The sequence below is a fragment of the Nycticebus coucang genome, chromosome 9, assembly GCF_027406575.1.
Source record: "Nycticebus coucang isolate mNycCou1 chromosome 9, mNycCou1.pri, whole genome shotgun sequence".
NCBI classification, from domain to species: Eukaryota; Metazoa; Chordata; class Mammalia; order Primates; family Lorisidae; genus Nycticebus; species Nycticebus coucang.
Genome location: NC_069788.1, coordinates 41,009,886 through 41,036,395, shown reverse-complemented (window position 1 = coordinate 41,036,395; position 26,510 = coordinate 41,009,886). Strand labels below are relative to the sequence as shown.

The following is a 26,510-nucleotide window of genomic DNA, read 5'->3' as shown; positions in this document are numbered from 1 at the left end:
GGGGTGTGGGGGGAGCCCACTTGATTATGACGCATTGTTCTTTTTAGGAACTGTTAGATTGAATTTGCTAAAATTTTGTTAATTTATGTTCCATGAGGAATATTGGTCTATAGTTTTCTTGAGTAATATCTTTGGTTTTCAAATTAGGGTAATGCTTGCCTCAGAGAACAAATTAGGAAACACTCTCTTCTCTTCCATTTTTTAGATGAGTTTGTGTAGAAATGGTGTCATATCTTCTTTAAATGTTTAGCAGAATTCACCAGTAAAGTCATCTGGACCTGGTGTTTCTTTTTACTTTAAGTTCAATTTATTTAATATACATGGTTATTCCAGTTATTTATTTCTTCCTGAATGACTCAAGTAATTTTTATCTTTTTTTGTTTGTTTTGTTTTGTTTTTTTTTTGAGACAGAGTCCCACTTGGTCACCCTCAGTAGAATGCCGATGCATCACAGCTCACAGCAACTTCAAACTCTTGGGCTCAAGTGATTCTCTTACCTCAGCCTCCTATGTAGTTGGGACTACAGGCACCCTCTGCAATGCCCCGCTATTTTTTTTTTAGAGACAAGGTCTCTGCTCTGGCTCAGGGTATCACGCTCCTTGGTGATCCACACTCCTTGGCCTCCCAGAATGCTAAGATTATAGACATGACCCACCATGCTGGTAATTGCCTTTCAATAAATTTGACTATTACAACTAAGTTATTTAATTTATTAGCATTAAGTTGTTCATATAATTCTTATTATTCTCTTAATAGCTATAGAATTTATAGCAATATCAACCTCTCTAAAGTTGATTGAAACTCTGAGCTCCACTTCTTTATCCTTTACAAAGAAGGCAAAGTGGATTTTTTGTTTTTGTTGGTTTATGGTCTTGAGTGAAAATTTCAGAATATTTTTCTATAAGTACAATGCAGCTACAAAAATGGATAAAATAATGTAGAGTATGTACTTTATCCATCAATGGCTTACTATTTTAACAATACAAAACCAACGGTAGGGAAGCCAAAAGCAGAGGTGTAGAGCAGGGTAGTACTGACCCCAAAGAAAGACTGGTCACCCTGAATGAACAGAGCTAGAAATAAATGCCTGCCATTCATTTTAAAATATGGCATTTTCAATCATATTTTTAAGATAACCAAAAATTGTTAACACCAGTCATGCCTAGAGGAGCTATATTATTGAAATTTAAAACACCAAAATTCAAGAGCAATAACAGCAAAAACCTCTATGCACAACCAAACATAATAAAAAATCCACTAAACTTCAGTCAATAAATCAGGGAACACTTTAATAGACTCTAAGAGAGTTGATTAAACAAAAATGCAAATGACAACTTTTTCCTATTTGTGGCCCTGAATTAAAACAAGGAAGAAAAGGATTACAGATTAGAAAAATTTAAGACAGTTTCCCAAAGTCACAAAAAGAGAATGCTACAGGCAAGAATTTCATTCTATTTTTGTTCCTTTTAGCTATGGTTTCCAGAAACCATCAGACTCTTCTTTCCCTCCAATTTCTCCCTCTACACCTAAGAAAGAGGATTGCTGTCACTTTCACATGAACAATTATTAAACTATTTTATCATTTTCTGAATTTATACTCTATTACAGTCTCTGTACACAAATACCTCAGTAATAAAGCCAGTGTGAAAAATCACAAAAATCATTCTACCCATATTAGGCCACAACACCAACTTAGATATTAACCAAGAATACTAGGAATAGTTTAAATGACAGGAAATTAGAGCTACAAATTTGCTATGCGATTTCTTCCATATTCATAGCCTCACCTTGTGTGAGGTGGAAATGTAATCTAGCACATGCAACACTACGCCCCATTTTGACGGGCCTCCTGGACAAAGCCACTTTGATATCCTGCAGGCACTTCAGTTTCATCAATTCACAAGAGCTTTCTCCTTCTACCTCTTGACTTCTTTGCCTCTATCCTGACTCCACCATTTCCATTAAGTACCCAAGCTTAAAGACTTGGTCGTCTTTGACTCCTACTTCTCCATCCTCCTCTGTAGATTCTATTTCCAAAGTACCTTTGAAGTCTGACCTTTCCTTTACTTGCCTTTTTTTTTCTTTTGTCTTTAAGCAGCTTTATTTAGGCATAACTGGCACATATAAACAGTATATATTTAAATGGACCTGCCTTAGCTTTTTGCCATTAGTTCTAATTAGGCTTTCTGACTCCCGCCTTCTCCCTCTATCCCTCACTCCCAGAATATCTTTCTAACCACAGCTCTAATCTGGTACTCCCCCAGTTTTCAATTCTCGTGATGAGCTATCATGCAAATTCAACCTCCCTTGCTTAACACATTTAAAACTTTATATTCTGACCCCAATTTATGCATCAACTTTTTCCTACTATCCCCCTATATACACCTCGTATTTCAGCCAAACTGAAGCACTTACAACTTGCTAAATATGTCCCTTCTTATCCCTAAAACTCTTGCCAGAAATACATTTCTCTGTCTCTTCTGTCTAAAGAAACCTTGGGCATCGTTCAAGGCCCCCTAAAAATATTTTTTAGGAAGCCTTCCTTGATCATCCCTGCAATATGAGCTTCTTTCCCTAGACCCTCAGAGCGTCTTATACTTCATTATCTCACTTAGTGTACGCTCTTCTATTAGAGTTATTTTGCATCTATCAAATTGTAAGCCTCTGGAAGGCAGAAGTCATCTTTTATTCTCCTCTGTAACTCTCAAGTTTCCCTAGGATAGAACTTTAAAATTCAACTCAGAAGAGACTGAATCCTCTGCTATATATAGTATACCACTATAGGCCCAGAAAAGACACTCAAATATCTGGTGAAAGAGCAAGTAAGTAAGGATCACAGCCTTGTATATAAAACCATCTAATTAAAGGATATTTAGAGGTAGAAATATAGTTTCTATACCCCCCTCAAAGTTTATTTGACTTCTCTCTGAGCAAAGCTTCTCTCAGCCTTACTCTCTAAGATATTTAACTTTGTCTGACTATACAGGTAGAGATAATCTAAAGAGGATAGATTTGGGACTTTGATAAGCATCAAAACAGAACAAAAAAAGCCCATGAAAATAATTCCATTCCTTAAGAAGGAGACAAAATATCAGTTTGTCCTACTATTCTTATTTATATGTTTATAAGATCTAAAGTTGCATCAAAAAGTCTCTTTAGGAATATATGAATTGCCAACAAGTAAATATTGTGAATGAGGCAAAAGCAGAGGATTAGCTAGTCTACCATATTCCAATGACTTATAATAGTGCTTCCAGATTCCTCATATCCAAATAAAGTCTCCTGAAACCTGCTTCACTGTGTAACCTGAGGATTTGGAAAGAGGGAAGAGCGTATTTTAAGAAACGGACTCTTAAAATACTCTGCATAATTTCTGGCACAGTAGCCTCTTTGTCTTCTAAGGAAGACTTCATTAGAGGACCATTACACAGGCAATATGATCACTTCATCTGAGTAATTTTAATTTGAACTGTATAAATATTACCCAACTTTTCACCCTAAAATATATCACCTCTATTCCACAGCCACATCTTCTGTCCTTTCAATAAACTTTCACACTCACCTTCACTAATTATACGCCATATACTCTTTCTGTCTTGAAACACTTGGAAGCCATACAAAATATTTTAATATTTAATTCAAAATTGTCCATATAGACTAGAATATAGAATTACCTGAAAATGTTATCACTGGCAGGAAACACTATAAAATGTTACCTCAGAAAACAAAAGATATTAATGTAACATCTTACATAGCCAAATAGTTTCTCCCAACACTAACAATTTCCAAAGAGAAAGAACAGAGAAAGAAAAGGGAAGAAAATTTGACTTAGTGAGGTGGTAAATTTCAATTCCTTATTAAAGATATAAATATGTTTGGTCACCAGTAATCTTTAAGATGTCTCCAGACTATGCTTTGTGGTCATTAAATAGGCTTTGCTCTCCTTTGTATAAGAACAGAAAAAATATCCATAGGAGGAGAGAAAATAAAGTAGAGAGCCTAGCCACAAAATGCAGTCCAATTTTCACATTATCATTCTGCCCAGGGCAGGACTGAGAGCAAGTGACTGTCCAAGCTTAGATAGAAGAGGAACCATAATCCTGGCCACAAGATTTTCTTTTTCTTTTCTTTCTTGACAGGGTCTTGCTCTGCTGCCCAGGCTGGAGTACAGTGGTATAATCATAGCTCACTGCAACTTCCAACTCAGACGATCTTCCCCTTTCAGCCTCCTGAGTAGCTGGTACTACAGGAGCACACCAAGATGCCTGGCTAATTTTTTTTTTTTTGTAGCTAAAGGGGTCATGCTATGTTGCCAGGCTGGTCTTCAACTCCTGGCCTCAAGAAGTCTCCTGCCTCAGCCTCTCAAAGTGTTAGGATTACAAGTGTAAGCTACCATGCCCAGACCTAGCCACAACATTTTCAGCTATCAAAGGATGTCTTGGTCTTGAAAATGGAAGCAAGCATCAAAGATGGGGTAGAGTTGCACGCAATACCCTATCTGTGGGTATAAATGTTGATTAGGGAGTGTTGGTTTTATTGTCAACTCAGGGAAAAGACCCTTTATGGAAAATCTTTATTACTCAGATTTTATCCCATTTGCCCTAGTGATCAAGCAGCTAGCTTTTCCAAAAATGCTTTATCATTTTAATGTGAACATTTTTGAAGTTTCTAAGTAAAACAACCAATAAGAGAAAAACTGGTGGAGTGTGTGCCTATGTAGAACAAGGTGATGACAGCACGACGAGCCATGTTAAGCCTGATGAGTGGCACGCTACAATAAGGAACCCACTGTCTCAGTGCAAAAAGCCAAGAAAAGAGCCAGTGAGTATCAGCTGAAACGTGCTACCTCAGAGCCCTTGAAAATCATATATGATTACATGACTCACTGCCTCTTCTGTAATAGGCATTGAACAGAGTAGTAAATTAGAAAAGACAGCAGTTTTACAAGATTCATTCACTATATTAATATTCTTTGAGTGTTGTTTGTAAAAGAAACTTTATCACACACGATGGCTTTTGGCACTCTGGGGAATGATGTAAATACAGGATGGCAAACTTACAACAGCATCACTATTTGGGGAACAGAACCAATGGTCTTAATTTTTTACAATTATTTTTTTTAAGTTGTAAGATTTTCCATTCATGAACGTGGATATCAAACATCAACATATCCTTGAGAAGTGATAAAAGCTCAGTTCTGGGTGGCTGAATTAGCAATATAAATCAGTTTTTCTTTTTTGAGGCAAAATAATTTTTTCAACTGCTCAACAAATAGCAACTTGGGCTTCACCAGGTGGTACCAAGTAGTGATGTTTCTGTCAAAGTGAGGAAAATGAGGTCAGTGCATGATCCACTTCACCCAGGGAATCAAATCCATTAGGATGTCAGGAACAAAACTAACTTGTAGAACTAAGATAAATTTGCAAATAATCTACTTCTTTCCTTCATTTTTACTAGCGAAGGGCAGGATTAGAGCTCACAGTAGAATACAGGTAAGTAGTCCATGTGGCTTATAGTAACTGAAGGTTGCTCAAAATGATCCAAAGAAACTTTTTCAAAGTCTTAAACCTTCCATCCCCTGAATCATCTCCTCCAGCTCAAGGACACCCAGTGAAAGAAAACAAAATGTAATTCCTTGGAATTATGTTTCTTCATTACCAACAAGAACATCCAACTTATGTTATTTATGGTCTACTTAATAAATTTTTCTTCAATATAAAAATATGGCCATTAAAGCAATAATGACTACCTCTTTTCAGCTGAATATATTTGCAATTTCAATCCTCTATAAACCTATTAGAAATATGGAAAATACATTAAAAAAGAGAGCCTCTCTCAACATTCTAGAAGATTCTACTTTGTCTTCATAGAAAATGTGGGTATTATATGTGGATTTTCTGCAAAGTGCTTTGAAAATTCCATAAATCCCATCCTGCAGGGATTTCAGTTTTCTGTAGTCTCTCCTCCATACTTGTATTCCTATCCTCTCTAAATATATGCTGCAATACCAATATTTCCATAGACAAAGCACTGCACACTAATAAAACACAATACTGTTTACATACAGTGCGAATATATAACATATTTTTAGGATAGGTTATGAGCAATATTTTTAGATGGATGGAGCCTGCAGTGATATTAGTAACAAACCTCTACTGTAAATTAGTGGCCTAAATAGAAATTTATGTTCCATAAAACCCAGCATGAAACAATAAGTTAGAAATATTTAAATAACATTTTGCAGAGCGTTAAGCAGCAAGTACAACTATGTCAGACTGAGTGGGTTACAGAAAAGGAGAGTTGGGCACTTTCAACAGAAAGGCGCCCAAGCAGCAAAAGATAATTCCTTGGTCTTTCATGTAATTAAAAATGAATAGTATGACCTCTATGCCACACTTACTAACACGTCAAGGTAGCCTAAATCTTGAAAACAAGTAAAAAATAACTAGTTCTGGCATAAAATTTTATAACTTCTCTAGATAGAAGGACAAAAGGCACCTACAGGAGATAGGATTTTGATTCATACTTTGATTCATTTTCTAAAAATATGCTAGGCATGTAACCTGTAACATGAACAAATGAGCTTATATCTAGGTTTGCCTTTCTAAGATCTATAATCCTGCTCAAGTCATAATCAAGCCTACTCTTGCATTACTCACATTTCTCAGAGCAAAGAATATCGCTATTATTTCTTGGGCAAAATCAGCTTCCAATTTAAATTTATCTTTGCAATTCTGCAAAATACCAAGACTTTAAACACTATATTCAAATTCTAATATTGCAAGTCTGAATCTATGGTTGGATCTTGATAAGTATGTGAAAACACTATAGAAGCTCTTTAAATTTGTAATTTAGATATTTTTCCAAAATAATGGAAGTGAGGGAAATGAAGATTTCCTGGGGAGGACAAGAAGGAAGAAAAGGTCCAACTTTTGTTTCTCCTCCAAACAGAACAATGAGGCTTCAGAGCTTCAGAAACAGAGATGGCAGAATGCTATGTCTTCAAAGTGAAAATAAAATGATGGAATGATGGCTTTATCCTTTCTATTTATTCATCTGTAATTCAGAAGGATAAATGCAATATACTTTCTACAGAAAAACTGTAAGGCCTCAATTACAAAAGAGAGAGAGAGAGATCTCTAATTCATAGATAATATCTTAAAATAAGAAATGAACAATAGGTTTGGGTTAGGGCTTTACTTTATTAAGGCCAAAAGATCAGTACTGGAATGCTGGGTTTTTCCAAGGGATTATTCAACTTACATCCGACATGCCTAAAATTGGATTCATCATTTCTATCCTAATGTGACTTATCTCTTAGCCTAACCATTTTTGTCAATGATTCTGATTTCTCCTCTTGTTTTACTTCCAATATGAAAGCTCAGTAAGAGTACCAACTTTATCAAGACTGGGGCTATATCTGTCTTATTCACCTTCCATCTAGTCTTTCACCACTTCCATATGACAAGGTCAGTGATAATTAGTAGGTAAAAGTAAGCAAGACAGTTGTGATTCCTGCCCTCATGGAGATTCCAGTCTAGTATGAAAGATAATATATCAAACAAAGGAACAATTATAAATTGTGATGAATGGTTTTTATGAAAGAAAGTATGAGAGGATTTAATAGAATTAAAAACAATGTAACCTAAACATTTGTACCCTCAGTTTGAAAAATAAAAAAAAGATAAGGGGTAATGGTTGTCAAAAAGGCTTCTCTCAGGCAGTAAAAACGGAGGGTAAGTTAACGGAGGGTAAGTTAAGCATGAGGTAGTTAAGTGCCAACTGGGGGAAGAGTATTCTAGGAAACGAGGTAACATGTAGAAAAACTCTAGGGTAGGAAATAGCACAGCACATTTTAGGATATGCAAAAAAAAGTCAGTAAGGCTGGAGGCAGTACAGCGACCTTGCAGGTCGTATAAAGAAGTTGGATTTTATCCCATACTCCCATATAATGGAAGAAAAATGGAGGGAAGCAAGATGGAAACAGAGGCACTAGTTACAAGGCTACTGCAATAGTTGTAGGAAGAGTCAGCCAGATGTGATGGCTTACACCTGTAATCCCAGCATTTTGGGATGTCGAGGGTGGTAGATTGCTTGAGGCCAGGAGTTCCATACTAGCCTGGCTCACAGAAAGACACCTCATCTCTACAATTTTTTTTAATAGCCTGGTATGCTGGCACAGGTCAGTAGTACTCATTACTTGAGAGGCTAAGGCAGGAGGATCACATGAGCCCAGGAGTCAGAGGCTGCAGTCAGCTAAGATCATGCCAATGCACTCAAGCCTGGGTGACAGACCAAGATCCGATGAAAAAAAAAAAAAAGATTGAGAGTGACCTGAACTGAACTGATTGATGCCATCTTCTTTCCCAGGGAAAATGAATGACTCATAAATAGATATCAACATCAGTTCTTACAGCTCTTTCTTCATGATATTTCCACCTGTCCTAGCATAGATGCATCCTTCTATCTCTTTTAGAAATACAAGTTATTTTCCAGAGCCGTATTTTTGGTCAACAACACAAAATAAAAATGTCATGGCATCTAATGTCTAAAATTTAAAGTTCAAACTCCTTAACTGCCACATTAAATTATATATGGAAGTAGAGAATAATTGTTTAAAACCTCAACCAGACAAATAAACAGAGATTTATGTACAATAATATTCATCACAGCTCATTTACAACAGCTAACCAGAAACAATTACTATGTGCTTCAACATAAGAAAAATCAAATTTTGGTACCTCTATCAAATGAAATAGTACACAGTCCTCAAAAAATTTTTCCAGGAATATTTAATAATGTGAGAGAAAGTAAAACAATGTTAAATGAAAAAAAATGGACTATAAGACATACATAATATGACCTGAAGTTCAATTTTGTTCTTTGGGGTTTTTTTGAGACAGAGTCTCACTCCGTTGCCCTGTTGGAGTACCATGGAACCATACCTCATAGAAACCTCAAATTCTTGGGCTTGAGCAATCCCCTTGCTTCAGCCTCCCAAGTAGCTGGGGTAACTACAGGCATGCACCTAGTTTTACAGCTGGCTAGTTTTACATTTTTCTTTTTAGTAGAGACAGGGTCTTACTCTTGCTGAAGCTGGTCTCAAACTCCTAAGCTTAAGCCATCCACCTGCCTCAGCCTCCCTGAGTGCTAGGATTACAGGTGTGAGCCACCTGGCCTGGCCCTGAAGTTCAATTTGAAAAGAATACATGCACATACACATGACCAAAAAGAAACACACTGAAGTATACAAGTAACTATCTCCGGGCTATGAAGTTATGGATGATTTTTACCTTTTCAATATGTTTTTCTATTTTCCAAATGTCCTACAATTGGTTACATTCAAAAGGAATGAGCTTCTTCAGTCTTGCTCCACATTGCTCGCCCCATCATTGTTCAGTCTTTGGTTCTGTTTCCCGTGCCATCCATACTCGCCCTCTGCAGCTGTGGGTCTATGAAGTCTCCCTTGGTGCCAGGATTCCTACACGAAGCATCACCTGACACAACATAAGCCGCCTTGACTCAATCTCTTCCTGTGCTTTTAGTTCTCATAATTTCTGCAAATCCACTGTATTTTCTGGTATTTTGCCCTGCCCCATAGTACTAAGCACAGCATGTTCTATATAGACATTTAATATTTGTTAACTGCTCAGAATGAAGATGTTATTCCAATATAAGGGCCACTATTTGGTTCTGAGAAGAACAGCATGGACCTGATCTCCTGGGCCCCTGTTGCTTCATGGCCCAAAGCTGCTGCCAAACTTCCCACTTTGAAGCACAGATGGCTAGGACAGACAAGAGAACAGAGAGGATCTAGCTCAAGCCCTAAAATGAAGCCTAAGTCCTAAAGGTTGAGAGGGATTCCCTGAGGGTCCCTGAGGGAGACTGTGGGAGGGGAGACTGTGGGAGGCGAGCCTGGTGATATAATGGCGCTAGTTTCAGTGGTCTTATTCCCAGTCTGTCCTATGGCCAGTCCCTCCAAGACCCCTTCTCCCTAACTCTTCAAAGAAGAGTTAACTGGCAAGTTAAGTTTGGAAATGTCCATTTGATTTTCTGAATGTCCATTTGGCAGGCTAGAGAAAATGAATTTGGGATCGTCATTGTACTTTTCACTGTGTATAATCTAACTATTGAATATCAAAGGTCTGCTGAAAGTAAATGAAAGCAGTTTTTAAGCTGAACTTTTTGGCACTTTAAAAATTGTTTTCAAGGCAACACAGCACAATGGCCAGAATAATCTGATCACAAATTCCTCCCAGGGATATAAAATTAAAAGAATAATTCAGTGTACTTGTGAGGTTTCATCTTTCCTCCTTATACCTCAGAATGAATGCAGGCCTAGTGAAGCCAGAGCTTATGGTATATGCTTATGAACCAGTGTGGAAAGCACACATTTAACAACTCCAGGAAGACATATTAAAGCCACCGATGAATAATTATTCTGATAAAGCACTAAGATCCTATGAGGTTAGGCTATGATTTGAGTTGACAGCTTTGCTTATAAACATTAGTTCTAAAAAATACCAAGTAATGATTCATTTGAATCCTGCTCTGCTCTGATACTGTCCAAATTCTGGCATTTCACATCATGCCATGCCATATCACAGAAACTTCAGTTCTATCAAGGCAAAGAAGGTAAAAAATACCTTCGAGTGAAAATAATACAAATAACAAAGGATCTATTTTATTGTTGTGAACTCTGACAATTTCCTCTTTGCATTAAAAAAGATAATAAGTGTCAAACCAGTTATTATAACACATGACAGCTTCAGAATAGAGACAGCATATCCAGCTCCATATTATTCAACACGGACACATGGGAAAAGAGCAAACAGTTTTTCTAACAGATTTCTCTGCCTCAATGCCAACATGGCAAATAATCATATGAAAATGTTATTACTCTACCTAATTTTCCCTTAGGACCTTTTAAATAGAAATTTTTGTTACCTGATTTTTAAAACATGCGCTGTAAATGAGAACAGCAACAACACCATGTGGGGCCCTGCCTATGACATCCAGGCTTAAGGGAGGTGACACCTGGGAGGGTGGAGTTTTGAAAATAATTAATAAAGGCTGAGGACCCAGGGAATGCACAACAAAGACAGATGTCTTCCCCAAAAGGGAAGAGCTCCTAAAATGGCATGAATTCCACTGAGGCAGAAGTTGGGGAAACAGAGAAAAACCTTAATCTGTGCTTTCTTCCTCTAATCACTGGGGATGACAGTCGAAATCAAAGGAGAGTAAAACAATCCAGATGTTGTAGGAACAGAAGCAAAATGAAATGCTGGAGAGCTTCCATAGTTTACCACCTGCCTACAACGACCACCTCCTGAAGCTGACCCAATTTTCATAAACTGGATCCAGTGGACCTCGCTCCTTATGTTGACCAGTTGGTTACAGTCCCTTGGGTGGTCCACTTTCAGAGGCTCTATTGTGGTTAAAAGACATATTATTAGAGACTGGAGAGTGATTCACTTCAACTAATCTTTACCTAATTCCTACTATGTGCTATGTGCCAGATGTTACATCTGAATAAAACTGAGTAGACCTGGCTTATTTATAAGACCAAACTTTTTTTTTTTCCTTCGAGACAGAGTCTCACTTTGTCTCCCTGAGTTGAGTACTGTGGCATCATAGTTCACAGCAGACTCAAACCCTAGGCTTAAGAGATCATCTTGCCTCAGCCTCCTGAGCAGCTGGGACTACAGGCGCCCACCAGGACACTCAGCTAGTTTTTTTTTTTTCTATTTTTTCAATAGAAACAGGGTCTCGATCTTGCTGGGACTGGTCTCGAACTCCTAAGCTCAAGTGATCTACCCACCTCAGCCTCCCAGAGTGCTAGGATTATAAGTGAGAGCCAATGTGCCCAGCCAAGACCAAAGTCTTGTCAATAGGACATGCTGGGGTAGAATCATGTTTATAACAAAGTGCTCAGAAGCAAGACTGTATTTTCCTTTATACATTAAAAAAAAAAAACTTGTTTAGCAAACAAAGTTATCTTTATCTGAAATGCTTGTAATGCCCGTGCTTTGTATTTATGTCCATACTTTTTAGATAACACCTACTTTAACTATTGCCAATTCTCACATTTTACTGATCTACTGAGCAGCATCTATATTTGCTGATTTTATTTTCTGTCAGCCTAATGCTATCATAACTTAATGTTATCAGGGAATAGGAAAGAATCAATGCTGATTATAGTTAAGAAAGTGAGGATGAAAGCAATACTAACTGGAGATATTTGTTTTTTGTAAATTCTACACAGGAGGTCTTCTTACCTGAGAGTCATTTAAGAATTACTCACTGGACTCAGAGCAAAGATGCTATAAACATGTCAAGTAAAGACATCAGTGGCTCTCTGGTGAGGCAGCGTGGTTTGGTGGAAAGAGAATTCACACAAGGTTTTGGAGTCAAGTGAACCTATTTTTGAAATCTGGCCTTATCACTCTTTTGTTTTTTGTTTTTGTTTAACTGTGTGACTGCTCTGATTTTCAAATTCTTCACCTGTAAAAATGAGACTACTCCTGCTGCACAGGGACGCTGCATAGGATGAGGCCAGACAAAAGCATATGTGTGTGCGTAAGAGCAAGTAGCGTGTGGCCAGTACGCAGTTTCCTCTTCAAATGCTTCTACTAAGGAGGTGGGCAGAGGTTCACAAATCCCACTACCCGTTTGTGTGTGTATGTGTGAGGAGAGACATGTGCAAAGGGAGATTATACATTTGTGAGCATTATGCACTGCTCTCACGTGCTTTGTCATCTTTAAAATACTGTTTTACCGAATTGAGTATTATGTTAATGTACCCACATATACATGTATCATCTGGTCTTTTAGCTGTCTCTGGGCATGTAGATACTTGAAAAATAGTCTATTAGTATGATTTTGACTATCTTTATCCTGATTTCCATTTTTTTAGAGAATTACATGGCTGGCAGTAAGGGTAAATCTCATCATTTCATCTAACCCCTTTTTCTGAACCTTTCTGCATCATTAAATTTGATTCTGTTTCTTCTCACTCTCTCCTTAGAGCACCAACTTTGGTCTTTCTACAATGAGTAGAAACGTGGATAGGCAGACAAAATAAAAAACTAAAGGAGAAGAGAAAGGTAGGTTCTTGGCTCCTGATAGGACTCTGACTTACTTCACTTGTCTTCAACTCTGTGTTAATCTATTTCAGCAACTACAGGGAAGGGCTAAGGAACCCTATTTTCTTTGAAAAAGGTAATGAACAATCACCAGACTGAAAATCAGAGGAAACTTTGGAAATTACAACAGAGGCTGCTAGTGTATAATAACCAAGTTGCCTTGATATGTCCTGTGAGCTAAAATTCCATTTCATTTTTCTTGAACCAGAATTATAGCTCCAGGAGGAGCTACAAGTTGTGTTCCCTTTGGTCTGTGTGAACATCCCAAATAGCATCACATGCTACCTGAAGAGGTGCCGCTGAAACAGACTGACAATGCTGCAATTATCTTGGCTGCAGGCAAAGACGAAATAAGAGTCTCAAGAGTTCTCAAAGAGCTTGAAAAGTTCTCTGTAAACTATATTATTATCAAATGGAAACTACACGAACACATCCAAAACCGTAAGAAAGGAGATTTCCCTGGGCTTTGGCCTGGCTATAAGAGTTTCCAAATACACAATATGTTGGTGAGCAGAAGCCAACAAGGACCCAGTGTGGAGCACAGTAAAGAGACAGGAGTTCACACACAAAATACTCACAGAACGGCTGCCCCCTCATATGGCACCATCGAAACCCTGGCTAACAGAGCACCACTGGCTTTTCTGCTTAACTTTATCTGACGATCCATATGGTACATATGGGGGAAAATGGAAAGAGAGAAAGAAGCATAAAAAGAATAGTTTCCTAATTTTAGTAAAAACCTAAATTGGTCAGACAACAAATGATTAAGTTAATAGTACAATGGCAAAGTTTTTTTAAATCTCTGGAGGAAAACAAATCCATTTCTTTAAAACTTGCCAACATTTTATAATTCAAGCCCAGACTTGAACCATTGCTCTCTAAGGTAACAAACACTTCCCTCCTGAACCACATCTGTGTAACAGAGCCACCAAGTCCCACTGATATCACTGGTATTACTGTTCGATCAACATAACCCACAAGAATTCTCATTTTAGAATCCAAGCCTCAAGTTATGTGGAGCACTAAAATCACTAAATACATGCTCTTTTCTGTAGACTTCTAAGAAGAGAAATAAAAGAGGAAAAAGCAATATAGCATTTAAGATTTACTTGAGAAGAACCACTTGGAACAGAGGAAAGAGCACAGTCTTTGGAACCAGACAAATGAAGTACTGAATCACTGTCCTGCTCTGACCGGCTGTATGACTCTGGGAAAGCTTTGTGATACTCAGTTTCCCCATCTGTAAATAAGGGGAGCAATGCTTTCCTTTGTAGAGGCTCTTACAGGTTGAGAGACAGCATGCATTCAATACTTACTAGAGTATCCACCTTTTATCAAAGCTTAATAAATGGCTTATTTGGCCATTTAAGAAATAACCTTAATAGCTTATTTCTGCCATTCCTGGAATTGAAGGAAGAAGACCCACAGATATAGCAGTCTGCTTAGGAGCTTTTTGAAAGTATAGGTGAGACTGGTAAAATTCCTGTCATGTGAGCACTGGTGGGTTACACACTCTGCTCTAGCCTCCCATTTAAATTAAGCATGGGTAGAACATCAAGCTTTTCCTGAGACTGTCTCCATGCAAAATAGCATGAAGGCAAAAAGTTCAAAGTTCTCATTTTTGCTTGTAGTTCAGTACAGAACACAGCAGAATGCCAAACTTGTTATTTTTAGTAATGAAAACGTACTCAGATCCATTTGAACAGAAACCTGAAAACTTGCCTGTTTTACTCCCTACTTGACCTAAATCTTTTCTTCCTTTGAGTAGAGGACTCCAGTGTCAGATTTAGATCCAGTGCCCATCCAAGAACTGGTGCTTCCTGAACAGACCATAATGTGGGTAGACAGAAAACAGCCATCACGCAGGCGTGACAGTAAGAGATAATGGGTGTTACTGTGGTCTCTGTTCAAAATCCTCCAGGGAAAATAAGCAAAAACATTGTACCCGCAACAATGTAAAAATTCTCTTCTCTTAAAAGTGCTCTCTAAACAAAGAGCATTATATTTACACTCAGAAAATGCTTTCCATCTGAGCTTCTCTCAGGTAAAAGGAAGTGAAAACAGAAACAATGGGCCCCTAAAAATGTCTTAGTAGGGACTGAGCATATCCCACTGAGTAGAACAGAAAGATTTAATTCTACCACGAGGGGTCTAACATGAAAGGGAAAGAGAGAATGGCACACGATCTGGAAGATTCAAGTACATTCACAGATAGATACTTTTCCAGGGTATACAAAAATCGAGTTCTTCAAGGGAACAACTACAGCATCATGTAATTCAAATTAATTCCTTTCTGAATGAGAGCTGAGTAACAAAGACAGAACTTGGCAAGATGGCACAGCACAGTGAGTGCAGAATTGTATTCCCAGTTGATACTTGTAAGATGTTAGGCTGTCAGCTTAATGTAAAATAAAATGAGGCCCCACAGAATAAAGTGTTTTGAAAAGAAAAATCCAGAGGAAAGATAAAGGCAGCATTTTAATGAGCCCCCTGCTGTGGGGTAAGCAGCTCTGTGTGACCTTTAGTTGATATACCACATACCTCTGAGAAGGAGGGATACATAATGGGGCCAGTGCCTGACTCTACCCTACACCCTACCCCAAAGAGGGTGGCAGAACTATTTGCCAGCACCTAGAAGCTGAGAGAGAAAGGCAAAAGCGTAAAAGGGAGAAAGAGCGAGCTCCCACGATCAAAAGCAATGACCTTGGGTCTTGCAGTAGGGACTTAGGCATAAAAGCTTCTTTTTTCAGATGGCTCCTTTCAGGGCAACTCATTTCATGATACTTAATGCAGGTGGTTAAAAGAACATTTGGGTTGGATATAACTTACAGTATGTCACACAAATCTGGAGTGCCCATGGAACATTAATTTCAAGGCACACATTGAGATTATGCTCTTACAACCTTTGCCCTCTTTGCCAGGGGCAGCTTGTAACTCAAAGTCATGTTTCATTTAGGATGTGCTGTAATAATGTTGATGGAGAAAGGAACTATTTTGTTTTGTTCTGTTTTTTCCTAGTCCAAGTAAAAAGCCTTTGGGAAAGAGCTACACATGCTCAACTGAAACTTTCTGCAAAGTTATTCTCATTTCAGCACGTGTCTGCGTTAGGCCCTCTCTCATTAACATTCACTCTTGCTCTGCTTACCCTGCTACCCTGAGCTCTCCACAAGCAAGCTGACCACACTACCATCTGCATTTCCATGCACATTTCTCCTGAACCTAGAACCATGCTTCCCACCAAAGCATGCCAGGCACTCATCCCTACTGAAAAAAAGCTACAGAAAGTCCATCTTCTTCCAGGTAGTAGTGAAGTGATCCTATTTCCCCCTACCTTTAGCTACTCCTCAACTCTGTTGATCAGTAACATTTATTCAACTTAAAAAAGAGAAATCATATTAATTATTCTAAGTAAGGTGAGCACTTAATTTTGTTCATGCTCTCAAATTCCTTTCTACGGCATGTTTTGTAGCTGTGAATGAGTCCTTTGTACTGAGGTAGCTGTTATCCCTTTAACTCGGCTCTTGCCAAACAGAGTCATGTCTGGAGATAGAGAGATGCCAGTTTAGAGGGGGAGACAGACATGTAAACAGATCTGTATCTGAGATACATGGCCTGGAGAGGAAAAGAAAACACATCGCACAGCAATACAGCAACAAGAGCTCAAAGGCCACAACAGCCCACAAAGGCCCAGCAAGCACCAATGTGAACAGGAAGGCAAGGCTTCCATTTTTGCCTCATTCTTTCTACTCATGAACAGCCATTCCACATATCCTGCCTTCCCTCCTGTTTTAAGGAAAGAAGGAACCTCATTCCTACCTAAAGCCAGTCTTCTACTCAAGCTCAGGATCCTAGCTTTTCTCCCATAATTGGGAACGTGGCCCCTACAAAAGTCCACTCTTCTACATTACTGGATTTTTTCCTCCCTGGGTATCATTCCAATTCACATACAAACATAACTTATTATCATGCTTGACCTTGAACCCCCCACCCCCCAGCCTCTGCTTCCCTTCCTAGTCATAATCTTTTCAACTCCTACATTTATTGCTACTCCTATTTCCTTGGTCTCTGCTCTCTCCTCCCATGACTCTACTGAAATGGCTCTAGTTTTAATTTTTATTACAGGTTAATGTGAGGGTATAAACAACCAGGTCACAATATTTGCATTTGTTAGGTAGAGTCCCTCTTACATTTGTGTCTCACACACAAAAGGTGTGCCATATACCCTCACATTGTGCCCACTGAGTGGGAGCACTCCACACTCCTCTCCCACCCTCAACTTGAAATGAGTTTTTCTCCTCTGTGGACATGAAATAGATTATCTCCTGGCTTTACGTTAGTGTTGAGTACACTGGATATTTGCTTTTCCAATCTTGTTATTCTTTACTAAAAAGAATGTGTTTCTATCTGTCCAGATTAATATAAAAGATATAAAATCTCCATCTTTTTTACTGCTGAACAGTATTCCATGGTATACATATACCACAGTTTGTTAATCCATTCCTGAGTTGATGGGCATTTAGGTTGTTTCCACATCTTGACAATTATAAAGTGAGCTGCACATGTCTTTCTGATAAAATGATATTTTTTCTTCTGGGTAGAAAAATATGGAATGCTTCACGAATTCGCATGCCATCCTTATACAGGGTCATGCTAATCTTTTCTGGTTCATCCCAGTATTAGTGTATGTGCTGCCAAAGCAAGCACTGAAATGGCTCTTAATAGTCACCACTAACATCCATGTTGCCATATCCATGAACCAATTTTCTGTTCTTATCTGTCTTGTGTAGCATCTCTCACCCATCACCCCATATTGAAAGACTGTTTTCTTTGGGCTTTCATGAAAATTCTGTCCTTGTTTCCTTCCCACCCCACTGGCAGCTCCTTCCCAGTCTCCGCTGTTCACTTTTCCTTGCCCTCCTGACTTCCTGCCTCCTTAATAGTCCATTCTCACTCTAGATTATATTAGAGAGATCTTTCAAAGGTATAAACCAAGTTATTTCATCACTTGGTTGAAACCCTCCAATGGTTTCCCATCATACTCAGAATAAATTCCACATTATCAAGATCCTGTAGGACCATGTGTCTACCTGTCTGTACTCATTTCCAGCCCATATCTTCCCCCAAAGGGAAGTCTTCTATAGACTATCTACCCACCAAATTTCAGACACATATGGCCTTCTTTCTGATCTTCAAACACCTGAAGCTAGTTTCCACTTCACAGCCTTTACTCTTCCTCTTTACTAGCCCAGAACACTCTTCCCTCAGCTTACCACATGGTCAACTTCTTATAATTCAAATTTTGGCTCAATTGTCAGAGGCCTTCCTGTGACTGTCCTATTCATGTGCCCCTGCCCTTTCATGAACTTAACTACCTGCTAGCTTATTTCCCCATACCAATTTCTCCAAACATTACCAGTAATGATGATATTTATTTTCTTCACCTCTCATTTTTCTCTTTCTCCTAATAGAATGTAAGCTGCACAAGGCAAGGACCTAGTCTTGTTTACTGATCTATGTGCAGCTCCAGGCACAGTGTTTAGAGTATTGTAGGTGCTCTGTGAATATTTGCTCTATTGGTAAATGAGCTGATAATGAAATCACTGGTTAGGATTCTGTGTTCAGCTCTTTGTTCTCCAATGGCAAAAGGCCACAGAAAGGGTAAAGACATAATAACTAATGGATTAACAATAATCAGACCTATGAAACAAGAACTAAAATTACCGAGGAAGTGTTTTATTTTTATTCTTCAGAGGGTTATCACTAGTTTTTTTTATATCTAAGGAAGATTAAATAAAAAGAAATGGACTATAGGTTCAATAGACTGAGTATAAATTCCAGAGTACAGTATGAAAACATTTTCCAGTATTGAGTATTATTTAAGACTACAATCAGTTCCTGAGGAACAATGCTGGCTGGATATCTTTTAAAACAAAAAGACATAATAATAATCCTGTATCAATTGAGTGCTTTCTTTGTGCCAAGAGCTGTGTCAAGGCTATTTTACAAGTCTGATTTCCTCTGACACTGGTAGCAACCCTAGGAAACAGGTACAGGCATACCTTGAAGATATATATTGAGGACACATTTCCAGAGCACTGTAATAAATCAAGTATCTCAATACAGTGAGTCACAGAATTTTCGGCTTCCCCGTGTGTAGAAAAGTTATGTTTACACTGTAATGTACTCTATTAAGTGTGCAGTAGCATTAGGTCTAAAAGACACTCATACCTCCATTACAATAGACTTCAGTGCTAATGATCATCTGTGCCTTCAATGAGGGATAATACTTTTGCTAGTGGAGGGTCTTGCCTCTGTGTTGATGGCTGCTGACTCATCAGGATGATGGTTGCTGGAGATTGGAGTAGGTGACAGTTTCTTAAAATAAGACCACAATGAGGCTTGTTGCGTTGATTGACTCTTTCATGAAAGATTTCTCTGTAGCATGCAATGTTGTTTAATAACATTTTATCTACAATAGAAGTTCTTTCTGAATTGGAATTAAAACTCTTAAACCATGCCTCTGCCTTATCAACTAAGTTTACAGAGTATTCCAGATCCATTATCATCATTTCAACAATTTTTATAGCATCCTCACCAGGAATAGATTCTATCTCAAAAATCGTGTCATTCTTTGATCATCAGTAAGAAGCAACCCCTCAACCATTAAAGTTTTATCATGAGATTGCAGCAATTCAGTCACATCTCTAGGCTCCACTTCTCAGTCTACTTCTCTTACTATTACTACCACATTCACAGTTACTTCCTCCACTGAACTCCCAGACCCTCAAAATCCCACACGAGAGAGTGGGAATCTACTTGTTACAAACTCCTGTGAATGTTGATATTTTGATCTTCTCCCATGAATCAAGAGTATTCTTAATGGCATCTACAATGGTGAATTCTTTCCCAAAGGTCTGATTTGCTTTGCCCATATCCATCAGAGGAATAACTATAACAGCTCCAGCCTTACGAAATACATTTGATAATAAGACTTGACAAATGACTCCTTGATATGGCAATTGTATTAGCAGGCATGAAAACAACATTCATCTCCTTGTGCATTGCCATCAGAGTTCTTTAGTGACCAGATGCATCATTACTGAGAAGTAATATTGTGAAAGTAACCTTTTTTCCTGAGCAGTAGGTCTTAACAGTGGGCCTAAATATTCAGTAAACCATGCTATGAAGTAGATACGTTGTCATCCACACTTTGTTCTTCCATTTACAGAGCACGAGCAGAATAAATTTGGCATAATTCTTAAGGTCCCTACAGTTTTCATAATTGAGCAATGGCTTCAATTTAAAGTTACCAGCTGCACTGGCCCCTAGCAAGAGCTCTAGACAGCTTATTGTATGAAGCTTTGAAGCCACACATTGACTTCTCTCTATCTATGAAAGTCCAATTTCAGCAGGTAGGCTGTTTTGTCTACCTTGAAAATCTGTTGTTTAGTGTAGCCACCTTCAATGATCTTAGCTAAATCTTCTGGTTAAGGTGTTGCAGCTTCTCCATTAGCACCTGCTACTTCACCTTGCACTTTTACATTATGGAGATGCCTTCTTTTCTTAACCTCATGAACTAACCTCTGCTAGCGTTAAACTTTCTTCTGCAGCTCTGTGCCTCTCGGAGCCATCATTCTCTTCACTGAAGAGAGTTAGACTCTTGCTCTGGATTAGGCTTTGGCTTAAGGGAATGCTGTGGCTGCTCTGATCCTCTACCAAGACTACACAAACTTTCTCTACATTGGCAACAAGGCTGTTGTACCTTCTTATCATTTTTTGTGTTCACTGGAATACTTGGACTTCAATTTCCATCAAGAACTTATCCTTTGACTTGGCACCTATAGCACACTGGTTAGGGCACTGGCCACGTACATCAAGGCTGGCAGGTTCAAATCTGGCCCGGGCCTGCTAAGCAACAATAACAACAACAAAAAATAGCTGGGTGTTGTGATGGGCTCCTGTAGTCCCACCTACTTGGGAGGCTGAGGCAAGAGAATCACTTGAGTCCAAGAGTTGGAGGTTGCTGTGATGCCGTGGCACACTACCGAGAGGGACATAGTGAGACTCTGCATTCAAAGCTTAGCTAACTTTTTGTCACAAGAAGCCTAGCGTTTGACCTATCTCAGCTTCCTTTCCTTTCCTTTTTCCTTTTCCCTTTCCTTTCCTCTCCTCCCTCCCTCCTTCCAAGAGACAGTCTCACTCTGCCACCCAGACTAGAGTACAATGGCACAATCATAGCTCACTGCAATCTCCAACTCCCAGGCTCAAATAATATTCCTGGCTCAGTTTTCCAGGCACCTAGGCCTACAGGTGTGTGCCACCATATCCAGCTAATTAAAAAAAATGTTTGTGTGTGTAGAAACAGGTCTCACCATTTTGTCAAGGCTGATCTTGAACTTCTAGCCTCAAGTGATCTTGTAGCCTCCCTTGACTTCCCAACGTGCTGGGAGGCACAAGCCACAGCACCTGGCTCTATCTCAGCCTTCAACATCCCTTCCTTACTAAGCTTCATCATTTCTAGATAGATTTTGATTTAAAGTGAAACATGTGTAACTCTTCCTTTCACCTGAACACTCTGAGGACACGGTAGGGTTATTAATTGGTCTAATTTCAACATTATTGTGTCTCAGGAAATGAGGATGCTGAGGAGAGGGAGAAAGACAGGAGAATGGCTGATGGGTGGAGCAGCCAGGTCATACACAACATTTACTAATTCAGTTCACCATCTTATACAGGTGCAGTTCACGGTGTCCTAAAACAGTTACAATGGTAACATCAAAGATCACGGATCACTGTAACAGTTATAATAATAATGAAAGGGTTTGAAATATTGTTGGGGCAGCGCCTGTGGCTCACAGGAGTAGGGCGCCAGCCCCATATACCGGAGGTGGCGGGTTCAAACCCAGCCCCGGCCAAAAACTGCAAAAAAAAAAAAAAGGAAAGGAAATATTGTGAGAATTACCAAAATGTGGCAAAGACATGAAGTGAGCACACACTCTTGGAAAAATGAAGCCAACAGACTTGCTTTATGCAGACTTTCCACACACCTTCAACTTGTTAAAAAAAACAAGTAATATCTGTGAAGTGCAATTGTAAAAAGGTATGCCTGTACTACAATTGTCCTCAGTTTAGAAATGAGGAGACATGGGCTTAAAACAGATAACTAACTGGGTGGCGCCTATGGCTCAGTGAGTAGGGCACTGACCCCATATACCGAGGGTGGTGGGTTCGAACCTAGCCCCAGCCAAACTGCAACAACAACAACAACAACAACAAAAGTAGCCAGGCATTGTGGTGGGTACCTGTAGTCCCAGCTACTTGGGAGGCAGAGGCAAGAGAATTTCCTAGGCCCAAGAGCTGGAGGTTGCTGTGAGCTATGACACTACGGCACTCTACCCAGGGCAACGAAGTGAGATGCTATCTCTAAAAAAAAAAGGTAACTAATTTAGTTGGTAAATGACCAATCTGGGACTGAATACAGTCCATTTAACTCTAAAATCTGTGTTTAAGGTCTATGTTTAGAAGACAGAGTTTAAAGCCTTAGGTGTAGCCACGCTGAACGTATACGGGTTAACTTTTTGAGTTTAGGATTCCTAAATAGTATTCTAAGATATTTTCTATTTTCTAAAACAGCATAAAGGGCACGATATGAAGAACAACTTAAAACAGTCCTGTAAGGTAGATTCCATTTTTGAGCATTAAGTTATATAGACATTTGAGGAACTGGGCAAAATAAATGTGCTTTTGGTTGCTTATTAAATAAATTTTATCATACTGAAGAATTAATTATAGTCTAAAGACCTATCTTAGAAACTGGAGGTGGGGCAGAGCAAGCTTGCAAGTTAGCAACTAGGTATTACAAAATGATTTCTTGTTCCTTAAAGGTTTTTGAACAGAGGTCTGCAAACTATGCCCTGCTTACGCCTGTGAGATAAGAATGGATCTTTCATTTTTAAAAGGATCGTTTAAAAAAAAGAAAGAGGTCTGCAAACTATGCCCTGCTTATGCCTGTGAGATAAGAATGGATCTTTCATTTTTAAAAGGATTGTTTAAAAAAAAGAAAGCCATGCAACAGAGATTTTTATGTGGCCCACAAAGCCTGAAATCTTTACTATCTGGTCCTTTACCAAAAAGGACTCCTGGTCTAAATCTTTAAAGTGGATGTAAAAAGTACGAAATAGTTGTAATAGTTGGGTGGCACCCATAGTTCAGTGGGTAGGGCACTGACCACATGCACCAAGGCTGGCAGGTTCGAACCCAGCCCAGGCCAGCTAAAACAATAATGACAACCTCAACCAAAAAAAAATAGCCGGGCGTTGTGGCGGGCACCTGTAGTCCCAGCTACTTGGGAAGCTGAGGCAAGAGGATCTCTTGAGCCCAAGAGTTTGGGGTTGCTGTGAGCTGTGACGCCACGGCACTCTACCCAGGGTGACAGCTGGAGATTCTGTCTCAAAAAAGAGAGAGAGAGAGAAAGAAATAGTTGTAATAGAAAATAAAATCTCTGGTTAAAAAGAGTAATTCCCTAAAGGTTTCCAAAATTGTCCAAGGGATTCTTTTTTTTTTTGACCATCAATAACAAATCTTCCTAGAGTAAGATTTTAAAGCGGATCTGCCCTCCCAACTTAGGATCGATAAGATGACATTAGAGGACAAAAAAAGGAGAGAGGGATATTAAAGAGGTTGGGAAAAAAATAGAACTGTCCATTTATGGAAATGCAAGAGACATTATAGAAACTAGGTACCAACACTCTCTCTAAGTGAAGAAACCCTCAGAAGGGCAGTGACTCCAGGCCACACTGTGTGCACACAGCACAGTCCTCTCCCATGCACCTAGATCAGTTCTATTCTCACTGTGCCATGAGGCCTTCCTCTTATTACAGAGACACACTCTGTAAACCAAGGAGTGGTAGACAGCTTTTTAAAAGGTCAGACAAAAACCAGCAGCTCTGTAAAGAACATGTGATCTGAGAGTAAAGTCGCAACCTCTTTTATAAAAAAATATATATATATATTTTTTTTTTTTTTGCAGTTTTTGGCCGGGGCTGGGTTTGAACCCACCACCTCCAGCATGTGGGGTTGGCGCCTTACTCCGCTGAGCCACAGGTGCCACCCGAAAATATCTTAATGTTTTATAATGCATTTTTAAATTTCAAAATTAGTAGAATTCATTACAAAAAAATCAAAAAATGCTAGAAATTTATAGAGCCTAATTATTCATAATCTTTCCAGTCAATGATAAAATACTTTTAACATTTGGTATATTCCCTTACAGCTTTTTAAAAAATGCATATACACATATGCCATTTAAAAAATTAAAATATTGTTTTAGCATCTTTCTTCACTTAAACATGTTAGCATTTTTGTGCCATATACATTTTCCTAACATTTTCAACAGTGTACAATTCCATTGTGTATATGTATCATAATTTCCATAATTTCCAGGCCCAGCACAGGGAGAATGTTTTACCTTGCTCTCACCAACACTATGACCATTATTGAAAATACTTTTACGTTTGATAAGCACAAAATGGTTTCTCTTTGTTTCACCATGATGTTGATTCTTTCTTCATATGGCCCTTTATTTATAAGCCTTCTTTTGTGAATTGTCTATTCCAAATATCACACATCCTATTCCCATTTTTCTTTTTTTTTTTTTGTGGTTTTTGGCCGGGGCTGGGTTTGAACCTGCCACCTCTGGCGTATGGGACCGGCGCCCTACTCCTTGAGCCATAGGCGCCGCCCCTATTCCCATTTTTCTTCTGAGGTGTTCAACTTTTCCTTTTTGGTTATAAGTGCCAAAAGCAAAGATTTTAAACTTTTTGTTCTCGTAAACATTGTATTTTTCCCATTTTAACATTCACCCTTTGATTTTGTCTTCTTAATTTGTTATTATTTTTAATTCCAGAAATTTGACAGCATTTTTGGCTGTCAAATCTTCTACTTTTCTCCTTTGTAATTTTGATAGCGACAAGCAATAGCCCAGGCTCGGTACCCATAGCTTAGTGGTTAGGGAGCCAGCCACATACACAAGAGCTAGTGGATCTGAACCCAGCCCAGGCCTACTAAACAACAACAATAACTACAGCAACAACAACAGAAAAATAGCTGGGTGTTGTGGTGGGCGCCTATAGTCACAGCTACTTGCGAGGCTGAGATAAAAGAATCGCTTAAGCCCAAGAGTTTGAGGTTGCTGTGAGCTGTGATGCCACAGCACTCTACCAAGGGTGACATAGTGAGACTCTGTCTCAAAAAAAAAAAAGCCCAATGTCAACATGGAGCCATATAAGGGATGATCAACTGGACTTGGCTAATTATCTATTAGTCTCTAAAAAGCAGCCAGAGCCCAGGCATGGTGGTTCACACCTGTAATCCTAGCATTCTAGGAGGCCAAGGGAGGTGGATTGCTTGAGCTCATGAGTCCAAGACCAGCCTGAGCAAGAGCAAGACCCTATCTTTACTAAAAATAGAAAAACTAGCCAGGCATCATGGTGGGTACCTATTGTCCCAGCTCCTCAGAAGGCTGAGACAGGAAGATCGCTCGAGCTCAAGAGTTTGAGGTTGCTGCAAGCTATGAAGACACCAGGGCACTCTACCCAAGGCAACAGAGTGAGGCTCTGTCTGAAAAAAGTAAATAAATTAAAAAACAGCTAGTATAAGTCCCTCACATCTGCACAGCCTACAGAGACTGCACCCTGTGTTTGGCAGATGGTAGGAATGGGTAGTGCTACCAAATGGTCAGAATCAGAAGGCCCAGGTGCTCATTCTGGGTTTGCAGCTCACTTGCTCCATGTCCTTAGGCAAATCCCACACAGTCTTTCTCATCTACAAAATGAAAAGTGTGGACACTACACTACAATCTCAGAGGACACGTCCAATTCTGAGGCTCGTTCTTATTGGACATGTGAAAGAAGGGAACTCAGTACTAGATGTTCCCGGCCAGACAGAATCCACAACCCCAGAGAGACCTGACAATGAAGAGCGAGGAAGGTGAGAGATGGTAAAAACAAATGTCTGACAGGAGAAAACTTGAGTCCTTTTGACATGTAGGTTTCAGAATTCATTTCAAGTAAGTCAGTGCAATCTAGAAGGTCAAAGGCAGCAGAGAACCAAAACTAAAAAGGAGCTCAATACTAGCACGTTTATTTTTCCCAGAGAAGGCACTAGGTAATCATACTATGATTTCCTCTGCATCAGTTGGGGGACTATAAATGTTAGATATGAGCATAAAAGCCATAATAAAAAGAACCAAAAAAAAATATGTTGATGAGAAAAAGTGGTGCAAGTTTTGAGGTAAGAGGGAGAAGCTGTTTATGAGGGTCTTCATGTTGAGAGATACCTCTTTGAGCAAGTATAAATTAGGTCATA

At 39.0% G+C, this 26,510-nt stretch overlaps 1 protein-coding gene and 1 non-coding gene across 3 annotated transcripts in view; both read right to left on the bottom strand.

Moving 5' to 3' along the window:
• The window catches only part of BTBD9 (BTB domain containing 9), a 478,407-nt gene that overhangs the window by 312,124 nt on the left and 139,773 nt on the right, over positions 1-26,510 (bottom strand). The window lies entirely within an intron of this gene.
• LOC128595094 (U6 spliceosomal RNA) lies at positions 17,744-17,849 on the bottom strand. The gene has a single exon (XR_008382780.1). It is a non-coding gene; the product is annotated as a U6 spliceosomal RNA (small nuclear RNA).